The sequence below is a fragment of the Lactuca saligna genome, chromosome 6, assembly GCF_052625555.1.
Source record: "Lactuca saligna cultivar CGN05327 chromosome 6, ASM5262555v1, whole genome shotgun sequence".
Lineage (NCBI taxonomy): Eukaryota > Viridiplantae > Streptophyta > Magnoliopsida > Asterales > Asteraceae > Lactuca > Lactuca saligna.
This window is the reverse complement of record NC_136422.1, coordinates 13,872,276-13,895,579: the sequence shown is the minus strand read 5'-3', so window position 1 is coordinate 13,895,579 and position 23,304 is coordinate 13,872,276. Positions and strand designations below refer to the sequence as shown.

The 23,304-nt window shown below is 40.8% G+C and overlaps 1 pseudogene across 1 annotated transcript; it reads right to left on the bottom strand.

Annotated features, from left to right (window-relative positions):
* Positions 1-241: 241 nt before the first annotated feature.
* Positions 242-1,521, bottom strand: LOC145001121 (zinc finger CCCH domain-containing protein 23 pseudogene; annotated as a pseudogene). The gene has a single exon (XR_013661493.1). The product of XR_013661493.1 is annotated as a zinc finger CCCH domain-containing protein 23 pseudogene (transcript).
* Between the last annotated feature and the right edge of the window lie 21,783 nt (positions 1,522-23,304).

Sequence of the window (23,304 nt, the reverse complement as noted above, 5' to 3'; positions counted from 1 at the left end):
CCATATAAGTCCAAAATATATTAAAATTTTAATTCACAAGACATATAAGATTAGACCAAGTGTCCAACGATGACACATCCCCTCCTCCATTCTTTGTGGAGTCTGGATCTTCTACACATTCCAGCATTTTGTATTTTAATTAAAATTCATATCCTGTATTTAATAAAATTGCCGATTAAGAAAAAAACTAAAATTTATGTTTAAATAGGCAGACTATGAGACTAATAAAGTATAAGCGCCATTTTGTTAACTAGGTAGTTTCATACATAAGAAAAAGAGTTGAAAGTAAAGCGACATTACTTAATCAAAAAGAAAATCCACGTGGCACTACGATCTACAGCCATTTAATATTTTTTTAATATTCCACTTTCATTATCCTCATCCTAAATCCTGAATAGTAAATATATATACATTAATTAAAGGTCAAATTGACATGCCGAGTTCACACACCACACGACTCACTGAGCGAGTTCTCCCTGCTGAGTTTTGCGTAAATCTGAGCTCTAACCCCTTTACCGGACTCCACCCTTTCCATCATCCGCTCCTCCGTCGCACCACCCTCTTCCCATACCTCCAATGCTTTCAGCGACGGACGCGATGGAGTCGGTCGGACAGCGTATGGAATGTGCGTTGAACTATACGTCGATCCATTCATCAGACTCATCCCCAATCTCCTGGCCTTCCCAATTTGCAGATTCCGCATCGAGGAAGCAAGGTCAGCGAATGGGTTGGGCCCAAGAGCCGATACAGGTGACATCGGCGGCGAATCCGCTGGCGTTGAGCAATGGGGAAAATACAGAGTAGAAGTTGGAGACGAGCCGAAGTGCGAATCTGTTATCAGTCTACGCGGAGAACCGTCGTACGACTCGGGACGATTCGAGTGAGTCGACACATGGTGACTCGGCGGCACGATGCGAAGCTGTTCAGGAGTGTGGGCGAAGAAGCAGATTCTCCGCCGGCACAGGACGCCATCCTTGCACGGCTGAGTACGGTAGCGCGACGGATGGAGCCAGCACTCAAACACACCGTGTGCGAACTCACATAAGTCGCCTTTCACACACGACCCCTTGCGAAACTCCGAACAAGGATTACCGGAATAATGAAACTTACGTGGATCACGGCGGCGAGCCTTCTCACCGGGATGAGTGTACGGACAGTCAGTCCAGTCATGTGACCTCCCACGTGCACACCTCTTCACCTTGAACTCATACATACAAAACTGATCGTCCATTTGCACATCGCCGCACTCCTCCCCAACCTCATAAGCATGATCACCATATTCCGCCATTTCCACGTTCGAAAGGAGGTGATGGAGCTGCATCGTAGTTAACTCTTCAAACATGGCCGATCCGTCGTCGTTCATGGAGCTACCGGAGAACGGCAAGAAGGCATTCGTGCTTGGAACTTCTAGTATCATCTCCCATGGATGGCTGCCGGCGCCGACTGACTGATGTAAATTAAGGGTTTCTCTTCCAGTGATCACCATTTCTTCCTGTCTTCTCTGTTCTCTGATCAGGGAGCTGATATATAAATCGACTTGTTAACTATGGTTAAGTTAAAAGCTAACTATACAGAAAGGGAGTAGATAATACGACGGTCTGTGAGGAGCGTAACTGACGGTATGGATTTAATCCAAACTAGGTCCTACATAATCTAACTGCTGGAAATATTGTATTGTCCTTTCGTCTTATCCAAATATCACCATCACGCTCCACGTGTCCACTTTCGTACCCATAAAACGACAAATTAGTTATCTCGCCAATTTATCGTGAAGATCTTTTTTTACCTTTTTTGTCGCATATTGTGACTTGGGGTGATATCGCAAGACAAAAAATAATAATATCCAAACCAAGTAGCCTTACCTGCACTTCCTTTTGCAACGTGGGTCTGTGGGTGGGTGGTAGTTTTGATATTTGTAAAATATAATGGCATCAACGTAAATTTCATCACATATATCTTTATGTGTATACGCCATGACTCATAATTATTCCAGAATTCACGACATTTTATGATGCGTTTGGTTATACTTATATAATTTGGGGATGAGTTGTACTTCTTTTTGGGATTGAGTTTAGGGTTAGATATATCTTGTAATATGGTGTCATATAGGTTAAATAACAACTTCCTATCCATCATCCATTACTCTCTCAAGGTGCTAATTATTCTTTTTTTTTTCCTGCTAAATCTTGCGAAAGCCAAGCATTTCGTCTTATTGTGGTATAATATCATTTTTGTAATCAACTCAAATCTATCTATCTATTTATCACTTATAAATGTTGTCATTAGGTAAATTGTTTTCTTAAACCTTATTGATTTGAAACATAAATGATGTTTTATATTTGTTACCAAAAGGTTTATAGCCCAACGGTATCAGGTTGTGCCCTTCCTCATTGAGGTTGAGGGTTCAAGTCACGTCGTGGACATAGGTGAAATAGGTGTTGTTAGTTTAGGAGTATATTAGATTTGCCGATTCAAAAAAAAAATGTTTTATATTCAGTGTTGTAAAAATCGCCGAGTTAGCCGATTACTCCTCCGAGTACTCGCTACTCGGCCCCTTACCGAAGCGAGCTACAGAATCCCGAGTACTCCCCGATCGCTCCTTATTGAGCTGAGAAGTGTTGTAAAATACGGTCAACTCGATGATTAATATGTATAATATACTTAATGATTTATTATTTAATACAAACACATGTGATTATTACGACATATATATCTTAAATTTTTAGTAATTATTCACGAAGTGAGACTATTATGTGTTTTTTAGCTTTTGTGTATTCATATGTATCTAATTTTGTTATATATTTCTAACAAATTATGATTTTAACTTATGATTTTAACATATATAATTTCCCTAAAAATATTTCTACATAAATTACCGAATCCGAGTACTCCCGAGTACTCCTGGGTACTCGCTACTCAGTAGTCGGCCGAACAGGTACCGAGTAACGAGTTCTACAACCTTGTTTATATTTGTTAATTAGTAATATTTACATTATATATATATATATATATATATATATATATATATATATATATATATATATATATACTCTTTTCTCACAAAAAAAACTTTCATACAGTTGTTTACTATTAAAATATTAGTATTATTTTTTTACAAAAGTTTTTAGTTAAAATATTTATGATTCAAATATGAACAGTTGAAGAAATCGGTTATCTTCCAACAATGGTAATCAGGATATGATTTTTTTATAATAATGCGTGAAATTTGTTATAAACTTGAACAAAGTCTTTTCAACTTTAAGTCACTCTTTTGTATGACTTAATAAAAATATTTGGAACTTAATAGAAGCAAGTATAAGAGCCCATATCCATAAACTCTTTCCTTATTTTATTTTATTTTCCCATAAACGCCTATCTGGATATCCTATCTCTCGGGGGGTTTTCTTTACCAAAATAAAACACAATGCTCTATAACTAGATGTATACTCGTGAAGAATAAAATAGATCATGTCTCTTCCAAATATATTGGCTCTAAACTCATTTGTTTCTCTCTTTTTTTGACATGCAGGTTGTGCTCTCATATTTGGAGGTTTGTGTTGTGTTTTCTCTTATGATTTTTATCTAACACTTGATACTAATGTTTAGAAATGATGGTATATTGTCTATTCCTATCTATTTGTATATTATGAAGGAGATCATTCAATTGAATATTATTCAAGATAAACCATGTATCTTGAATTATATTCATTTGAAATCTCCAATTCTTTAACTTTTGCTATTTGACTAATTATTTAATTGATATATATATATATATATATATATATATATATATAAATCTTTTTTCTTATAATTATAATAAATATCATCTTCATAATACCATATTGATTTGAAACTCACATAACTCTTAATTTTTCCTTATTAATTTGATGTATTATCGTTAACTTTTCAATTTAATAAGGTATATGAAAGGTTTTATAATTTAATGGTTTTTAATTTTTTATTACTACAAAAATTGTCAATTGTTTTGAGTAATACACACAAATCACATAAAAAATCATACACAAATCACATACAAAGATCATAAGGAAAATTTGAATATAAAGAAAGAATAGAAAAAGGTTAATCTGTGTTGGTTGAAGGTTTTTCGACCATGTTTCTGTTGGAATAGTGTCTAAGGCTATAACTATATTCGGTGGTGCATGGTCCTTTTGGGTTGCCTTCACCATAGCAACTTAAAGGATGATTTATTAAGAGAGAGTGAATATTATAAGGAATAATATTTAACTATTTGATTAATATAAGTCATAAATTAATTGGTATTAATTTGGTGACTTAATGAGATTAATTAAATAAGAGGGTATAAACTGTCAATTGTTTGATAGTTAGACTTTAGACTATAAATCCATTAGGATACACCTTGGACGGATTCTAAGAGCTTTAGGATAGCTCAAAATCGTCCATAGGGTTATCTATAGAATGGATTTGGATAGCCTTAAGAGAAGATTATCCAATTAGGGTTTAGGGTGAAGCCCTTAAGGAGTCTAATAGTATAAATAGCCCCTATGGATGAGGGAATTCGACACACAACCTAAAGCAAGGAACCTCTTGTCGAATTCCTCCCCTCTCCTCTCTCCTAAATCATCTTGCTTGCTATTGGTGTTTGTAAGCCATTAGAGGAGTGACAATTGTGACTCTAGAAGCTCCAAGACAAACAAGATCAACAAGGGATTCAAAGGTATGATTCTAGATCTGTTTTAATATTGTTGTTTAAACTAATTAGCCATTAGAAGTCTTGGATTCAAAAGCATGTTTATTAGAAAGCCTAGATCCAAGCAATAGGGTTTTGCATGCGCACATAGGAAAGTTCTTATGGCTAAAACCCAACAGTGGTATCAGAGCCTAGATTGGTTTTCTTTAAATTGTTGCTTGATTAACTGAAACAAACCTGCAAAATTCGATTTTTTGGGTTTTGAGTCACTGACTCGTCGAGTTCCAAGGTGGACTCGTCGAGTAGGCCTGACTCGGCGAGTCCCTTTGTGCACTCGGCGAGTCCAGGCGTCAGGAATGGCCAGATTCGGGATTTTTTCATAATTATCTTATGGAAACTTACCTTAATCATATTAGATCAATGTAAATCCGATTTTTTGATAAATATGACTATTATCTTGATCTAATTAAAGATATTTATCATCTAATAAAATATTTAATTTCCTTATATGATAATAATTAACTATTTTGGTAATTATCTTCAAAGAAATCAAGATAAATCAAATAAAGATAATTAGAATATTAATTGTTAATTGGAATTATTTGTTATTTGATCATTCATGTTTTAAATGTTTAGAACCTACCCTAAAGTTTTGAAATCTATATTTGTGATTAAAAGTTTTAATTTAGACAACTTAAATTTCAAACCCTAGATTTTGAAAAAGTTTAAAATGCAACCCTATACTTATATGATATTACTAGATTAATATATATATGTATAACTAAATGCTAGTCTTACCACTAGTAGGCCTCATTCACGAAGCCGATCTATAAGGTGGGTATAAGGTTGCGGCCTATAAAATGGTGCTTAATGGGTGTACACTCACACCCACCGCTCGCTTGATTGGTGGAGGGTCGTTAGCCGAACGGGTAGGATAGGGCAACCTCATCCTCTCATTAAAAGTATAATAAGAAATACGAAGTAACTAAAACTTTTTTTTTTTTAATTTCCCAATCTTAGTTACTTTAGGAAAAGTGAATTGATGCAATCCCATGAAATTACACTTTGCACCTTGCTAAGATGTTAGTGGAGCGTGTGTGGTTTACCGGCACACTAATTGGTTCTAAGCGAAGGTGGCAAAGGGTGATTCATTGTTCATCATAGTTCGATGGAGCGTGTGTGGTTTACCGGCACATCGAATAGGTGATCGTTACAATGAAGGCACCATGTGAATTTGCATGGTAATTCACACCCGCTTTGTGATCCTCGGCATCCCAGTCACAAACAAGAGGGGCATATCAAGATTTAAACATGCCATTGAATAGTTCAATGAATCTCATCCGAATCTAGGAATTCTCAAAAACACTTAGGACTAAAAGTTTAAGTTTTGTGATGGAGAATTAGTGAATCGTCATTCACTTACCTTCAATTTATTTGCATGTTAGATTACGGCATCCCTTTTCTAGTATGTAAATGTTATTGTTGGATCCTAGCCCTAATTTTTCTTATTGGGTGATAATTAGGGATTCTTATTCTAATCAATCTTTGTCCTTTCTATAGATGTCAAACGCAAACAACGCTGCTGCTAGTTCTTTCACGTTGATGAGCCTTTGCCAAAAGGTCACCTTCGATGGAACGAACTTTGGCGAATGGATAAGATACATTCGCACCATTGCTCGCTATGAGGATAAAGAGTATGTACTCGATGAGAAGCTCGAGAAAATCAACCCCGAAGTTGCTACTCCCGCCGAAATCACCGCCTTTGAAACTCATGAGCGAGATGCAACGAAGGTACATTGCATCATGATCGCCACCATGAACTCCGAATTCCAAAAGTCCTACGAGGATATGTATCCATACGAAATGCATCAAGACTTGTTGGAGAGGTACCACCAAAACGCGAGATAAGAGCGTTACGAGATCTTCACTAACATGATTTCCGCCAAGATGAGTCATGGAGAATCTCTTACCATGCACTTGCAAAAGATGCAAAGGTATGTCGACCGCCTTCGCAAGTTAAATGTTGACTTTGGCGAAGACTTGGCGATCGACATGGTGCTTCACTCTTTGCCTCCGATGTACAATCAATTTAGGATGACCTACCACATGAACAAAGAGGAGGTCACTCTAAGTAAACTCCAAGGTCTCTTGAGGGTTGCTGAGAGCAATTTCAAGGACAAGTCTGTTGCACCAACTCCCAATCCATCCGCTGCTCCTGTCTTGGCTATTGGTCAAGGGAAGGGAAAGAAGAGGAAAGCTTCTTCAAATAACTATCGAAAGGTGAAAGCCCGAGATGGTTCCTCTTCTAGTGGGACCAAAGTTGATCCCTCTAAGCCCTGCTCTAACCCGAAGGAGGCAGAGTGCCACCACTGCCACAAGATAGGACATTGGAAGAGAAGCTGCCCGGATTACCTGCAAGCCATCAAGGAAGGAAAGATCAAGCCATCTTTCGCAGGTATATATGCAATCAAATCTAACGATTCTAAGCATGCTATTTCTTGGGTTCTTGACACCGGTTGTGGTTATCACATTTGTTCTAATGTGCAGGGACTAAGAAGAAGTAGGGATGTGGAGCAAGGAAGGATCAATCTAATCATGGGGAACAGAAGATCGTCGCCTGTGACCAAGATTGGAGTATATTCTTTAGTGCTTAAGAATAGTTTAGTTTTAGATTTGAACAATTGTTGCTATTCGCCAGAAATGGCTAGAAACATCATTTCATTTCATGGTTTATATAGACAAGGATTTAGATTTTCTTTTAATAATGAGAATGGTTCTATTTTGGCTTATCTAAATGGTGTCTTTTACTTTGAAGCTATACCATGTAATGGAATATATGAAACTGTTATGATTGTTGATAACTTAGGAAATGATGTTTTGAATATTGATTCTTCCACTAGCATGGATAAAGCATCCTTGTGGCATTGTCGTCTTGGACATGTCAACAAGAAACGCATAGCCCAACTCCAAAAGGATGGAGTGTTGGAGTCATTCGACCTTAGGGAAGATGACACGTGCGAGTCTTGTTTACTTGGAAAGATGACTAAGTCACCCTTCACGAGTACTTGTGAAAGGGGTGAAGGACTATTAGACCTAATACATACCGGTGTATGTGGACCTTTTAGATCAACCACGAAGGATGGGAACCGCTTCTATGTGACTTTTACCGATGATTATAGTAGATATGGGTATATCTATTTAATCAAGCAAAAGTCAGAAACCTTTGAAAAGTTCAAAGAGTTCAAGAATGAAGTGGAGAATCAATTGGGCAGGAAAATCAAGATGCTTCAATCTGATCGAGGAGGAGAGTACCTAAGTCTTGAATTCCACGATTATCTCAAGGAGTGTGGAATAGTTTCGCAATTGACGCCTCCTAGGACACCGCAGTTAAATGGTGTGGCAGAAAGGCGTAATCGAACCTTATTGGATATGGTTCGCTCTATGATGAGTCGTGCTTCACTACCTATCTTCTTTTGGGGGTATGCCTTAGAGACTGCCGCCCATATCCTTAACCGAGTCCCTACTAAGAAGGTTGCCAAAACACCTCACGAGATGTGGACGGGGAAAGCTCCCTCGTTGGCACATATCAAGGTTTAGGGTTGCGAGGCTTTCGTAAGACGAGATACTCACGAAAAGCTTGAACCTCGAAGTGAGCGATGTAATTTCATCGGCTACCCGCAAACTTCCTTTGGATATCTCTTCTATAGACCGAAAGATAATGTTATCTTTGTTGCGAGGAGAGGAGTTTTCCGAGAGCGAGAACTCATAAGCCAAGGAGACAGTGGGAGGCAAATCGAACTTGAAGAGATTCAAGAATCGATAGATGAAGGAACCTCTACCGCTGGCATTCAACCCGAGGAGGAAACTCCGGTTGAACCGATTGACGAATCCTTGCCTCTTAGACGTTCCGATAGAGTTAGAGTTCATCCCCAGTTTTATGGTTTTCATATTACTACCGAAGGGGACACGTATATTAGTGATGGTACACTAATAAATCTTGATGAACCTAATAGCTATGAGGAAGCCATCGCAGGCCCAGAGTCTGCGAAATGGAAAGAGGCGATGGATAGCGAGATCCAATCCATGTACGATAACCGAGTTTGGAATTTGGTTGATTACGTGCCCGAACGTAAGACCGTAGGGTGCAAGTGGATCTTCAAGAAGAAGACCGACGTGGATGGGAACGTACACACATATAAGGCGCGATTGGTTGCGAAGGGATTTACTCAAACTCCCGGAGTTGACTATGATGAGACCTTCTCACCAGTTGCGAAGATTAAATCTATTAGAGTGATGCTAGCAATTGCCGCATTTCATGATTATGAGATTTGGCAAATGGATGTCAAGACCGCTTTCCTTAAAGGAAAGTTGGCTGAGGATGTTTACATGGCTAAGCCAGAGGGGTTTGTGGATCCGAAGCATCCGAATAAAGTGTGTAAGCTTGAGAAGTCCATTTATGGACTTAAGCAAGCATCTCGCAGATGGAATCTTTGCTTCGATGAGAAAGTCAAAGAGTTTGGATTTGTACGAAGCGAAGACGAATCTTGTGTATATGTCAAAGCCAGTTGGAGTATAGTAAGCTTCCTCGTTCTATATGTCGATGACATATTACTTATAGGAAACGACATCTCGACTCTGCAGGAGGTTAAGTCCTGGCTCGGGAAGTGCTTCGCTATGAAGGACCTCGGAGAGGCTTCTTACATTTTGGGAATAAGGATAGTAAGAGAAAGAAGTAAGAGACTAATTGGACTTAGTCAGAATACTTACTTGGAGAAGGTACTAAAACGTTTTAGTATGGAAAACTCAAAGAAGGGAGAACTACCGATACAAGGAAATGCCAAGTTGAGTAAGACTCAAAGTCCGAGTACCGAAGCTGAGATAGCAGAAATGAGCCGAGTACCATACGCTTCCGCAGTTGGCTCAATCATGTACGCTATGACTTGTACTCGCCCTGATGTAGCCTTCGCTTTGAGCATGGTTAGCAGATATCAAGGGAACCCTGGCAAAGCACATTGGATTGCGGTGAAGAACATCCTTAAGTACCTTCGGAGGACGAAAGAATGGTTCTTAGTCCTTGGAGGGAGTGATGACTTGAAGGTACGAAGGTATAGTGACGCCAGCTTTCAGACCGACAGGGACAACTATCGTTCGCAGTCAGGCTGGGTTTTTACCCTAAATGGAGGAGCAGTGACATGGAAAAGTTCCAAGCAGGAAACCGTAGCTGATTCAACGTGCGAATCAGAGTACATCGCAACGAGCAAAGCGTCGAAGGAGGCAATATGGCTGAAGAACTTCATCGGTGATCTTGGAGTTGTGCCGGCCATAAAGGAGCCCATGGAGATTTTCTGTGATAACGAAGGTGCGGTTGCCTTAACCAAGGAACCGAGGGATCATGGTAGATCTCGACATATCGACAGAAAATATCACTTCATTAGACATCGTGTAGAAGAAGGACAACTCGTAGTGAAGAGGATATCATCAGAAGATAACCCAGCAGACCCGCTTACGAAGGGACTGAGTAGGGTTAAGCACTTGCAGCATGCTAGGAGTATTGGGCTGAAGGATGATATTAGTATAGATTAGATAGTATTAGAAACGTATAATAGATAAATGTAATTAACATTTGATGATTAAATAAAGGAGTTTTATTTATGAGTAAAGTTACTGTCACATGTTAGTTGTTTAACTATTGTTTCACTTTGCATGTTTTGACTTCCAGAATAATTGAGTTTATTAGGAATAATCGAATTATTCAAATGGTCCACAATCGTTCATATATTGGGAGTAGATATGAATGAAGATTGTCATGAATTGGTGTGTAGAATGTCTAAATGGTGTTAGACATAGCAAGGGTTGCTGCAACGTTCATGAGTGCTTATGAACTGGTTTTGAGCATTGGAATAAACCCGCGCTTGCTGGAATCACTTTATGGAATACGATATAAAAGGTGATCGCAAGACGATAATATCATATGGTCTTAAAACCTAGATATATGGTTTATTATTTGTTAATTGATTGTGCATTGATAATGCGAAAACGCATCAGTAACTTGATGTTATAAAACGCATTGTTGTGTATAGTTGGTTAATGAATAAGTAAATGCATATAAGTCGAAGTTTATCTGTAAATTTTATCCTAAGAGGATAGAAGAGATATCTTGGCCACTCGATGATTTGATTTGACTTATGTGCCGGGCCCGGTCAGAACTGAATTGATGTGTTCGATTAAGTTCTATGTCAAATAAATCGAAGATCGAGAAATATAAATGCTAGACTAACCATTCCATAGGATTGTCAGCATGATATCTAACAGAGGACTGTACGATCCCTTATCTAAAGGACAAGATTGATTAGATCAGAGTTGACAGCGTCTTTGAGAGCTACGATTGCAAACCGTATTGTACTTGTATAGTTACTAGACTTATCCAAGTGGGAGACTGTTGGAATAGTGTCTAAGGCTATAACTATATTCGGTGGTGCATGGTCCTTTTGGGTTGCCTTCACCATAGCAACTTGAAGGATGATTTATTAAGAGAAAGTGAATATTATAAGGAATAATATTTAACTATTTGATTAATATAAGTCATAAATTAATTGGTATTAATTTGGTGACTTAAAGAGATTAATTAAATAAGAGGGTATAAACTGTCAATTGTTTGATAGTTAGACTTTAGACTATAAATCCATTAGGATACACCTTGGACGGATTCTAAGAGCTTTAGGATAGCTCAAAATCGTCCATAGGGTTATCTATGGAATGGATTTGGATAGCCTTAAGAGAAGATTATCCAATTAGGGTTTAGGGTGAAGCCCTTAAGGAGTCTAATAGTATAAATAGCCCCTATGGATGAGGGAATTCGACACACAACCTAAAGCAAGGAACCTCTGGTCGAATTCCTCCCCTCTCCTCTCTCCTAAATCATCTTGCTTGCTATTGGTGTTTGTAAGCCATTAGAGGAGTGACAATTGTGACTCTAGAAGCTCCAAGACAAACAAGATCAACAAGGGATTCAAAGGTATGATTCTAGATCTGTTTTAATATTGTTGTTTAACCTAATTAGCCATTAGAAGTCTTGGATTCAAAAGCATGTTTATTAGAAAGCCTAGATCCAAGCAATAGGGTTTTGCATGCGCACATAGGAAAGTTCTTATGGCTAAAACCCAACAGTTTCAAGGTAATCTTGCAATTTTAAAAGTTTTATTTATATGGTTTGATATATTATCACAGTAATTTAATAATTTGCATTATATTTCATATATGAAAAAAGTAATGTTGAGTTATATGAAGTAAATATTAAAAAAAAAAATACAATTAAAAGTAATTGATATAATGAAAATTATTAAATTACACTAATAATATATAAAATCAAACTTTTAAAATTGTAAGCTTACATCGAAACATAGTCGAAAAAACTTCAAGTAACACAAATTAATCTTTTATGTTCTTTCGTTATATTCAATTTTTACTATAATCTTTTTATGCGCTTTGTGTATATTACTCAATCTTAAATGTGTGTTTTCAAACATCAATGTTTTGCTTGTAATATCAATGTGAGTCTTCATTGTTAGGAAAACCATTTTGATTGAAGAAAACTAAAGAATTATCATAAAGTTTCTACGATTAAATGGTGTTAAAGAAAAAAAAGAGTCAGAAAACAGATATGAGTTTTTCTGTTTGAGCAAAAAAGATGGATGTGAGCTTTTTTTTCTTTGTAGTTAAATGTATATTTATGTAATATTTTTATTTTTATAGATTCAACCATCCAATTTTCTTATTTAGTTGATTGTAGTTTCTGTATTTTGATTATATTTAGTTTCTATTGTTTTTTGGTTGGATTATCCTTAACAACAAAATTACTGTAACACTGATTTTTCAAACAAATTTTTTGATTTTTATAAAAGCATAATTTCATCAATATTCATAGAAACAACCCCTTTTAATTGTTCGACAAGATATTACAAAATCCCAAGATCAAAATGTCAAGCTCCAAACGTGTGTGTACGGATCAAGCCGGCGCCTTCCCACGGTCGTCACTAGCACCTGAAACAAATAACATCAACACTGTAAGCACAAAGCTTAGTGAGTTTCCCAAAATACTACATATAACACATATTAGCCACTCGAGGCTATAACTCTGTGGGTCCGTGCACCCAAACTCTGCGAACCCTCAGGTTCTAACTCTGTGAACCTTCCGGTTCTAACTCTGTAAACATGCACATCATCAAACATATAAAGTAATGCAGTACAACACATAACATACATAGCATACAATTACTCTATCACATAACTCTGGTTACCTACTCAAGGTAAAGTATAGTGAGAAGACTCACCTCGTGTGTCTCGGTAAACCGTAACCCTGAAATCGCTAAACACTCGATCTGCCGAGCTGAAATCCCCCTATAGCACAATATATCTCTAATTAACACTTTCCCAACTAGGGTTGACCATACCATAACAGGACAATCTAGGTCAACGCTGGTCAACGGTCAACTTGACCGGACTCGGCGAGTGCACTATAGCGACTCGGCGAGTCTGAGCGCAATCACCAATTTCCCTGGAATCCTCTCTTGACATGTCGAGCATCCTTTCCCAACTCGACGAGCTCCACCTGGCACGAGTTGTGGGGCCACCACGACTCAACTCGCCGAGTCTCAAGAACAACTCGGCGAGTCCGGTTTGACTCAGTCCACCTGTCCATTCTGACTCCCCCTTGACCCACTGAGTTCACTCATCCCAACTCGGCGAGGCCACTCGCTGAGTGGTCGTGCAACATTCAAGCTACTCGCCGAGTCTGTTCTTCGGACTCGGCGAGTCCGTGCCATGCACTGACTCAATCTTGCTCTAAAGGCCAGATCCAGTCCACTAATCCATAGATCCAGTCCCCCCATGCTTATTTAGCACGTAAAGTCACAATCTTGATGCATAAATAACCTCTACATGATCACAAATGATGTTTTTGACTCTACTACTTCAACACAAGGCCAAGGACTCCATTTCCACCCATAAAGCTTGATGAGTGAGGCCCTCTGGACCTCTATGGATCCAGATCCATGGTCTCAACTCAAAGAGGGAACCAAAGGGCACCAAATCACCCCATAAATGATCATATTAAGCCCTAACTTGCATCAAGTTTCACCAAACAGAAAATGGTCCGAAAATAATACCTCTAGAGTGATGATCCAAGCTCCAAATCCACGAAATAGCAACCTCCTTTGCTTCTTCTTGCCTAGGGCCTCCTTCTTCTTGCTAAACAACACTCACAAGGTCAAGATTTGCTCTCAATCCTTCACCAAACGCTCAAGAACTCTAGGGACACACTCTGGGGGTTGGATGAGCGCAAATGACGGCCATAAGGCCCCTTAAATAGGCCACAAACCCGGGGATTTAGGGTTCCATAACACAGCGCAGACTCACCGAGTCCATACCCTGGACTCGCCGAGTCCAAGCGCGCACCTTCGCTCAATCCCGCGTCCCTACTCGGCGAGTCTGAGCCCTGACTCGCCGAGTCCCTCTTACAAAATAATACAATTAAACTTACATTATACCTGGTAAAATCCGGATGTTACAACTCTCCCCCACTAGAACTGGACTTCGCCCTCGAAGTCCCGCTCTAAAACAGCTCCGGATGCTGCTCCCGCATCATATCCTCCGGCTCCCAGGTCATCTCTGATCCCTTCCGATGTTGCCACTGAACCAATACTAGAGGTACCTCCTTGTTCCTCAAAACTTTGATCTTCCGATCCCTAATAGCCACTGGTCTCTCCGCATAATTCAGGCTCGCATCAACCTGAATATCCTCAAGTGGAACCACTGCCGACTCATCGGCTATACATTTCCTCAACTGCGATACATGAAAAGTGTTGTGAATCTGTCCCAACTCTGCTGGTAACTCCAGTCGATAGGCTACCCGGCCCACCCTGGCGATCACACGAAATGGGCCAATAAACCGGGGTCCCAATTTGCCCCTCTTCCTGAACCGGATCACTCCTTTCCAAGGAGAGACCTTCAGGAGAACAAAGTCGCCGACCTGAAATTCCAATTCGGACCGGCGCCTATCCGCGTAACTCTTCTGCCGGCTCTGAGCGGTCACTAACCTCTGCCTGACCAGCTGTATCTGCTCTGTCGTCTGATTCACGATCTCTGTACTGCCCATTACCCTTTGCCCAACCTCTCCCCAACATATGGGAGTCCGACACCTCCTACCATATAATAGCTCAAAGGGTGGCATACCAATGCTCGAATGATAGCTGTTATTGTAGGAAAACTCCGCTAGAGGCAAATACGAGTCCCAACTACCCCCAAAATCCAATACACAAGCTCGAAGCATGTCCTCGAGTGTCTGTATCGTCCGCTCACTCTGACCGTCGGTCTGGGGGTGGTATGCGGTACTAAAATGCAACTTAGTACCCAATTCCTCATGAAATTTCTTCCAAAAACGGGAAGTGAAACGCACATCGCGGTCTGAAATAATCGAGATCGGCACCCCATGCCGAGATACAACCTCCCTCACGTAAACCTCCGCCAACTTCTCTGCTGAAGAACTCTCACTGATGGCAAGAAAGTGAGCGCTCTTTGTCAATCTATCCACAATCACCCAAATTGCATCAACTCCTCTGGCAGTCCTCGGCAATTTGGTGATAAAGTCCATAGTGATCTGTTCCCACTTCCACTCGGGAACCTCCAATGGCTGCAACTTGCCATGCGGTCTCTGGTGTTCGGCCTTTACCCTTCGACAGGTCAAACACCTCTCGACAAACCATGCTACATCCCTCTTCATACAGGGCCACCAATACTCCTTCCTTAGATCCAAATACATCTTCGTGGCCCCGGGGTGGATCGAAAATTTCGATCTATGAGCCTCCTCCATCAATGTAGCACGGGTACCGCCCACAAACGGTACCCAGATCCTGCCCTGATAAGTCATAAGGCCTCGACTATCCGATATAAACTCAGAAACCATCCCAACAACCCGCTCTCTCTTCTGCATCTCCGGACGCACGGCCTCGGCCTGAGCCCCACGAATGGCGTCCAGAACTGGAGCTATCACGGTCAATCTCAAACATACATCTCGCAGGGGAGTACTCTCCGCCCTGCGACTCAACGCGTCGGCTACCACATTAGCCTTGCCCGGGTGGTACAAGATCTCACAATCATAATCCTTGACCACGTCTAACCATCTTCTCTGCCGCATATTTAGGTTAGGCTGATCCATCAAGTACTTCAAACTCTTATGGTCCGTGTAAATCGTACAACGAACCCCATACAAGTAGTGCCGCCAAATCTTGAGGGCGAACACCACTGCCCCCAACTCCAAATCATGTGTGGGGTACCTCGTCTCGTGAGGCTTCAACTGTCTCGATGCATAAGCTATCACATGACCCCTTTGCATCAATACCGCTCCCAATCCTAGGATCGATGCATCACAGAATACCACAAAACCTTCCATACCTTCCGGAAGGGCTAATACTGGAGCTTCACACAACCTTTGGCGAAGCGTCTCAAAGGAGGTCTGCTGCTCGGGACCCCATGCAAATGCCACACCCTTCCGGGTCAATCTGGTGAGTGGAACCGCAATCTTGGAGAAATCCTTAATAAATCTCCGATAATACCCTGCCAACCCGAGGAAACTCCGTATCTCAGAAGGTGACCTCGGCACCTCCCACCTCATCACTGCGTCAACCTTGGCCGGATCGACCAATATCCCCTTCTGGTTAACGAGATGTCCCAGAAACTGGACCTCCCGTAACCAGAAATCGCACTTGGAGAACTTTGCGTAAAGTTTCTCCGCTCTCAAAACCCCAAGCACCTCCCTCAAATGCTCCTCGTGCTGCTCACTAGATCTCGAATATACCAGAATATCATCAATGAAAACAATCACCGACCGATCCAACATCGGCCGACATACCCTGTTCATGAGGTCCATGAACACAGCCGGGGCATTAGTGAGCCCAAAAGGCATCACCACAAACTCATAATGCCTATAACGCGTCCTGAATGCTGTCTTCTGGACGTCCTCGTCCCGCACTCTCACCTGATGATAGCCCGACCTCAAATCAATCTTGGAGAACCAAGATGCTCCCTGTAGCTGATCGAATAAATCGTCGATCCTCGGCAGCGGGTAACGGTTCTTGACCGTCAGCTTATTCAATTCCCGGTAATCAATACACATGCGATGCGAGCCATCCTTCTTCTTCACAAACAAGATGGGTGCTCCCCACGGCGAGCTACTCGGCCGAATAAACCCCTTCCCCAGCAACTCCTGAAGTTGCGAGGATAACTCCTGCATCTCTGGAGGCGCAAGGCGATACGGCACCTTAGCAATAGGTGCGGCCCTCGGAACCAAATCGATGCCAAACTCCACTTGCCTCGCGGGAGGCACACCTGGTAACTCTTCGGGAAATACATCTGGAAACTCCCGCACCACCGGAACTTCCTCCACAGAGCTCGGTCTCTCGGAGATCATTCGCGTATCCATCACATACGCTACATAACCCTTACAGCCCTGCTGTAAACACTGCCTCGCCCTAGCAGCCGAACAAAAGGCTGATCCAGAACGTGTACCCTCGCCGTATACTGAAAGAACTCCCCCACTAGGATCTCGTACAGTCACCAACTGTCGCTCGCAATCGATAACCGCACCGAATCGGCTCAACCATTCCATGCCCACTATAACACAAACATCACCCATCGCAATCGGAATCAGGTCGATCGGAAACTCGACCCCGAATATCTCCAATACACATCCCCGGAAGACCTCTGTAGCACAAATCACTCTGTCGGCGGCTATGGAAACCCGCAGGGGCCGACTCAATACTCCACGACTAACACTGATACGCTGACTAAATGCCAAAGACACAAATGATCGACTCGCACCCGAGTCAAATAACACTAAAGCAGGTACAGAATTCACAAGAAAGCTACCTAAGCATAGCATGATATAAGCATAATATCTCAATACCATAAACAATAATGAAAAGGAAACATACCAGCCACAACGTCGGGTGCGGCGCGGACCTCTTCCGCAGTCAGCTGGAAGGCTCTCCCCCGAGCCCTCGGTGCCTCGGCCTTCACGGGCCGACTCTCTGCAGCAGTAGCTCTGATGGCGGCGGGAGCAGACCCCTGAGATGCTCCGCGCAGCAGCGGACACTCCGCCTTCCGGTGTCCAGTCTGGTTGCAGTGGAAGCACACTGCAAATCCCTTGGGGCAGTCCTTAGCCATGTGCCCCTCCTTGCCACATTTGTAGCAAGACCCTGCCCGACAGGCGCCATCGTGACCCTTGCCGCACTTCCCACAAGTGCGGCCCTTCTGGCTCCCGGGTCTGGGATCAGCGGGCTTGGCCCGCTTGGCTGCCGGCTGGGACTGTGCCGGCCGCCGATCCCTCCCCATAGACTCCGCCTCCTCCCTGGCCTGAGTCTCAAGCTCAATCTCCCTCTTCCGAGCATTTGCCTGAAGCTCGGCAAATGTCCGGTACGAGGAGTTCGCAGCGAACTCCCGAATATCCCGTCTCAAAATGCTCAGATAACGGCTCATACGTGCCTGCTCGGTGGATACATGCTCAGGGCAAAACATCGCCCTCTCCTGAAACATCCTCGTAATCGTTGTAACTGACTCGGTACCCTGCTTGAGGGTCAGAAACTCCTGTGCCAGACGTTCCCTCTCCACCTGAGGAACATACTCATCTCGGAACATGGAAGTGAACCTCTCCCAGGTCACTGCCGCAAGCTCGGTCGGTGTGAAATGCCCAGTCACAAACTTCCACCAGTCCTTCGCTCCCAAGCGAAGCTGGTTCAGCGCGAACCGAACCTTCAAATGCTTAGGGGACGAGCAAGTGAAGAAGCATCCCTCCATATCAGATATCCACCTCATAGCTGCCACCGGGTCCTGTGTACCATCAAACTCTGGTGGCTTGGTGTTGCTGAACTCCCTGAACAACATCGCATCACCTCCCTGGGGTCTTGCCGCAGCAATCGCTGCGGTAGCTGCTGCGACCGCAGCCTCAGAAAGAGCGGCATAGCGCTCGTCAAACGTCTCAATCAAAGCGGTCTTAATGGACCCGAACATCTCTGGTATCTCGGCTCTGATGACTGCAGCCACCTCCTCATGAATGATCTGTCGAATGTCCTCATCACTAGATCCGGCATCCTCCGGCATGTGTCGTGTCCTCACCATGATCAACCTCTGAAATACAACATGCGATAATTAGAATTCACTCGAACACTCTTACGTTCAACAATCCACCCCTCCTTGATTCTTGGCATCCCCAGATTCTTATTTGAACTGTGTACCGCTCCGGTGCTTTTAGTAGTACGGGCCCAATACTACTGTCCACACCGTCTCGGTACACACCCCAAATCGTCCTCTTCGGATCCCAGTCCCCAAGTACTCTATTATACTTAAATCTCTCTGAACAGATCTCACACAAAACCCTAGCTGCTACCTAATTACTCTCAGCGTCTCATAGCAGCTCACCATTCCCTAAGCTAAGGCATCACAAAACAGGCCACTCTAGCCCTATCAACAATACCTAGCCTACTCTAGCATGCACACACATCACAATAATAGTTATTACATAACAAAAGATATTTTGGGAATTCACCGTTCGGGCGCTGACTGATCGTACACACGTTTCTTCCTGGAAAACCCTTTACTCTTAGAAAATTTTGGTTTTTATTTTGAAAATATCTCTTCATTTCCTCAGTTTGAGTTCAAATACCCCCGAAGGTGTACCCGAATCCCTCAAACCAAGGCTCTGATACCAATTTGTAACACTGATTTTTCAAACAAATTTTTTGATTTTTATAAAAGCATAATTTCATCAATATTCATAGAAACAACCCCTTTTAATTGTTCAACAAGATATTACAAAATCCCAAGATCAAAATGTCAAGCTCCAAACGTGTGTGTACGGATCAAGCCGGCGCCTTCCCACGGTCGTCACTAGCACCTGAAACAAATAACATCAACACTGTAAGCACAAAGCTTAGTGAGTTTCCCAAAATACTACATATAACACATATTAGCCACTCGAGGCTATAACTCTGTGGGTCCGTGCACCCAAACTCTGCGAACCCTCAGGTTCTAACTCTGTGAACCTTCCGGTTCTAACTCTGTAAACATGCACAACATCAAACATATAAAGTAATGCAGTACAACACATAACATACATAGCATACAATTACTCTATCACATAACTCTGGTTACCTACTCAAGGTAAAGTATAGTGAGAAGACTCACCTCGTGTGTCTCGGTAAACCGTAACCCTGAAATCGCTAAACACTCGATCTGCCGAGCTGAAATCCCCCTATAGCACAATATATCTCTAATTAACACTTTCCCAACTAGGGTTGACCATACCATAACAGGACAATCTAGGTCAACGCTGGTCAACGGTCAACTTGACCGGACTCGGCGAGTGCACTATAGCGACTCGGCGAGTCTGAGCGCAATCACCAATTTCCCTGGAATCCTCTCTTGACACGTCGAGCATCCTTTCCCAACTCGACGAGCTCCACCTGGCACGAGTTGTGGGGCCACCACGACTCAACTCGCCGAGTCTCAAGAACAACTCGGCGAGTCCGGTTTGACTCGGTCCACCTGTCCATTCTGACTCCCCCTTGACCCACTGAGTTCACTCATCCCAACTCGGCGAGGCCACTCGCTGAGTGGTCGTGCAACATTCAAGCTACTCGCCGAGTCTGTTCTTCGGACTCGGCGAGTCCGTGCCATGCACTGACTCAATCTTGCTCTAAAGGCCAGATCCAGTCCACTAATCCATAGATCCAGTCCCCCCATGCTTATTTAGCACGTAAAGTCACAATCTTGATGCATAAATAACCTCTACATGATCACAAATGATGTTTTTGACTCTACTACTTCAACACAAGGCCAAGGACTCCATTTCCACCCATAAAGCTTGATGAGTGAGGCCCTCTGGACCTCTATGGATCCAGATCCATGGTCTCAACTCAAAGAGGGAACCAAAGGGCACTAAATCACCCCATAAATGATCATATTAAGCCCTAACTTGCATCAAGTTTCACCAAACAGAAAATGGTCCGAAAATAATACCTCTAGAGTGATGATCCAAGCTCCAAATCCACGAAATAGCAACCTCCTTTGCTTCCTCTTGCCTAGGGCCTCCTTCTTCTTGCTAAACAACACTCACAAGGTCAAGATTTGCTCTCAATCCTTCACCAAACGCTCAAGAACTCTAGGGACACACTCTGGGGGTTGGATGAGCGCAAATGACGGCCATAAGGCCCCTTAAATAGGCCACAAACCCGGGGATTTAGGGTTCCATAACACAGCGCAGACTCGCCGAGTCCATACCCTGGACTCGCCGAGTCCAAGCGCGCACCTTCGCTCAATCCCGCGTCCCTACTCGGCGAGTCTGAGCCCTGACTCGCCGAGTCCCTCTTACAAAATAATACAATTAAACTTACATTATACCTGGTAAAATCCGGATGTTACAATTACAAGAAATTTTTTAAAAGATAACATCATTTTTAATATTATATATGTAATCGTGATTGACTTATCGTGATATGTTCTTCATATGAAAGTGTTTTTTTCGTCCTAATACAACAAAAATTACATATGATATTTAAGAAAATATATATTACATATGATTTGTTTAACGTATATATCCACATATGTATGTTATAAATTACAAATTATATATTTATATGTGTAAGAATTAAAGGGATTAAAATGATACATCAAAATCAATTTTTATATGATAAATATCTTTTATATATATATATATATATATATATATATATATATATATATATATATATATAATTATTATTATAATTATAATAAAGGTCATATTATTAACACCATGTTGATTTGAAACTTATAACTTATATAATTCTTCATCTTCCTTATTAATTTGATATATTATTGTTAAGTTTTCAATTCCAAATAATATATTCATTTGAAACTCTCACCACAACTCAAGAGTTTTTAATTTATATATATTTATTACTTAAAACTTAGTAGTTTTAAATATAAAGATTTAAAAAATTAATTTTGTTGAATCTTTGGATATATATATATATATATATATATATATATATATATATATATATATATATATATATAATATTTAGATAACTTTGAGCAGTTTATAAAATCATGAAATAATGATATACATCACCATAACTTAAAACCATAATGTTTAATAAAACTAATATGTTAATTATATGTTTGCTTTATTACTAATATTAGTTTCAAAGTAGAAATATTAATTAATAATTTCTTAAGAGTTATTATTTTAACTATATAATTATATTTCCGCACAATGCACGAGGATTCGCCATATATATATATATATATATATATATATATATATATATATATATATATATATATATATATATATATATATATATATATATATATAAGAGTAACTAGTTTTCAGAAGCTTGTTCCAAGACTTAAATTTACGCAATAGACCCAAATAGACATCAGTTTAATAGTTGGGGTGTGAAAATGTCAACCATGTGAAAAACACAAACAAGTTGTCAGTTTCTGAGTTTCCGCAGGTATTTTACTATTTTTCAAAGTCATGTGAAATTGATGGACCTATAGTTTTAGACGTATAAAAACCCTTATTTTCATAATTTAATTTCATTTCTTCAAAAAATGCCAATTGAAAATTCTCCTTGACATAATCCTAAACTCTTAAATCTCAATCTCAATCACAAACTCGTATTAATGGAGATTAGTGTCCATAGTCATAACAAAGTCTGGTAATATTTCTAAAAATAATAGTGTCCTTTTGGGTTACACGCAAGAATAAAAATGAAGCATATCTGAAAATATATTTATTTGAGCGACTTGTTTTGTTAATTAATTAATAGTTTAATTAACTAATATGTAACGCTTGGTTCCTAGGTAAATTTCTTAAGTTTTAAATAATTTTTTATTACATGAAATACCATTACGCGAAGTGTAATTGATAGTTACACTGGGCGTAAGTCATTTAATTTGATTGTGGATTCCATCTCGTACATTGGGCGTACGTATAAGTATGCTTAGCATACTCATGTAGAATGCAAAACCCTAAATTTTATGGTTTGGACCCTATTTAAACACCTTATAACCTTAAGGCCTCTCTCATCACTAGTCTCCCTTGTCCCAAAACAGTCCCCTCGAAACCCTAGCCCCATTTGAGAGAGTATTGAGCCTTTTAAGTGATTTGGTGTATTTTTGGTGCATATTGAAGAAACAGGAGCTCATTGGAAAATCATTGGTTGGTTTGAAGCTTGTAGATCCAGACCTTGTTCATCTTGATCATCCATTCGGAGGCATAAAGTCTAAACCTTGATGATTCATTTCTTAGATCTAGTTAGCTTAGGGTTCTGGCATATTTTGGTCCCATGGGTAAACTTATTTGAGTAAAAAGTTACTCCAAAATCTTAAGTTAGTATATCTTGGTGGTTCCGAGGTCCCTGATGCATAAAAATAGTATATTGATGGCTTTAGTTCAACCATGCATGATTTGTTGTTCATAATATGAAGTTAGAAGGTTAGAATTTGGTTTTGGTCTTCTTTGAGCCAAGCAAAGGCATCAATTAGTCGAGTTTGTTAGTTAAGATGTTCCTTATATTGAGATCTTTGAGTTGGAT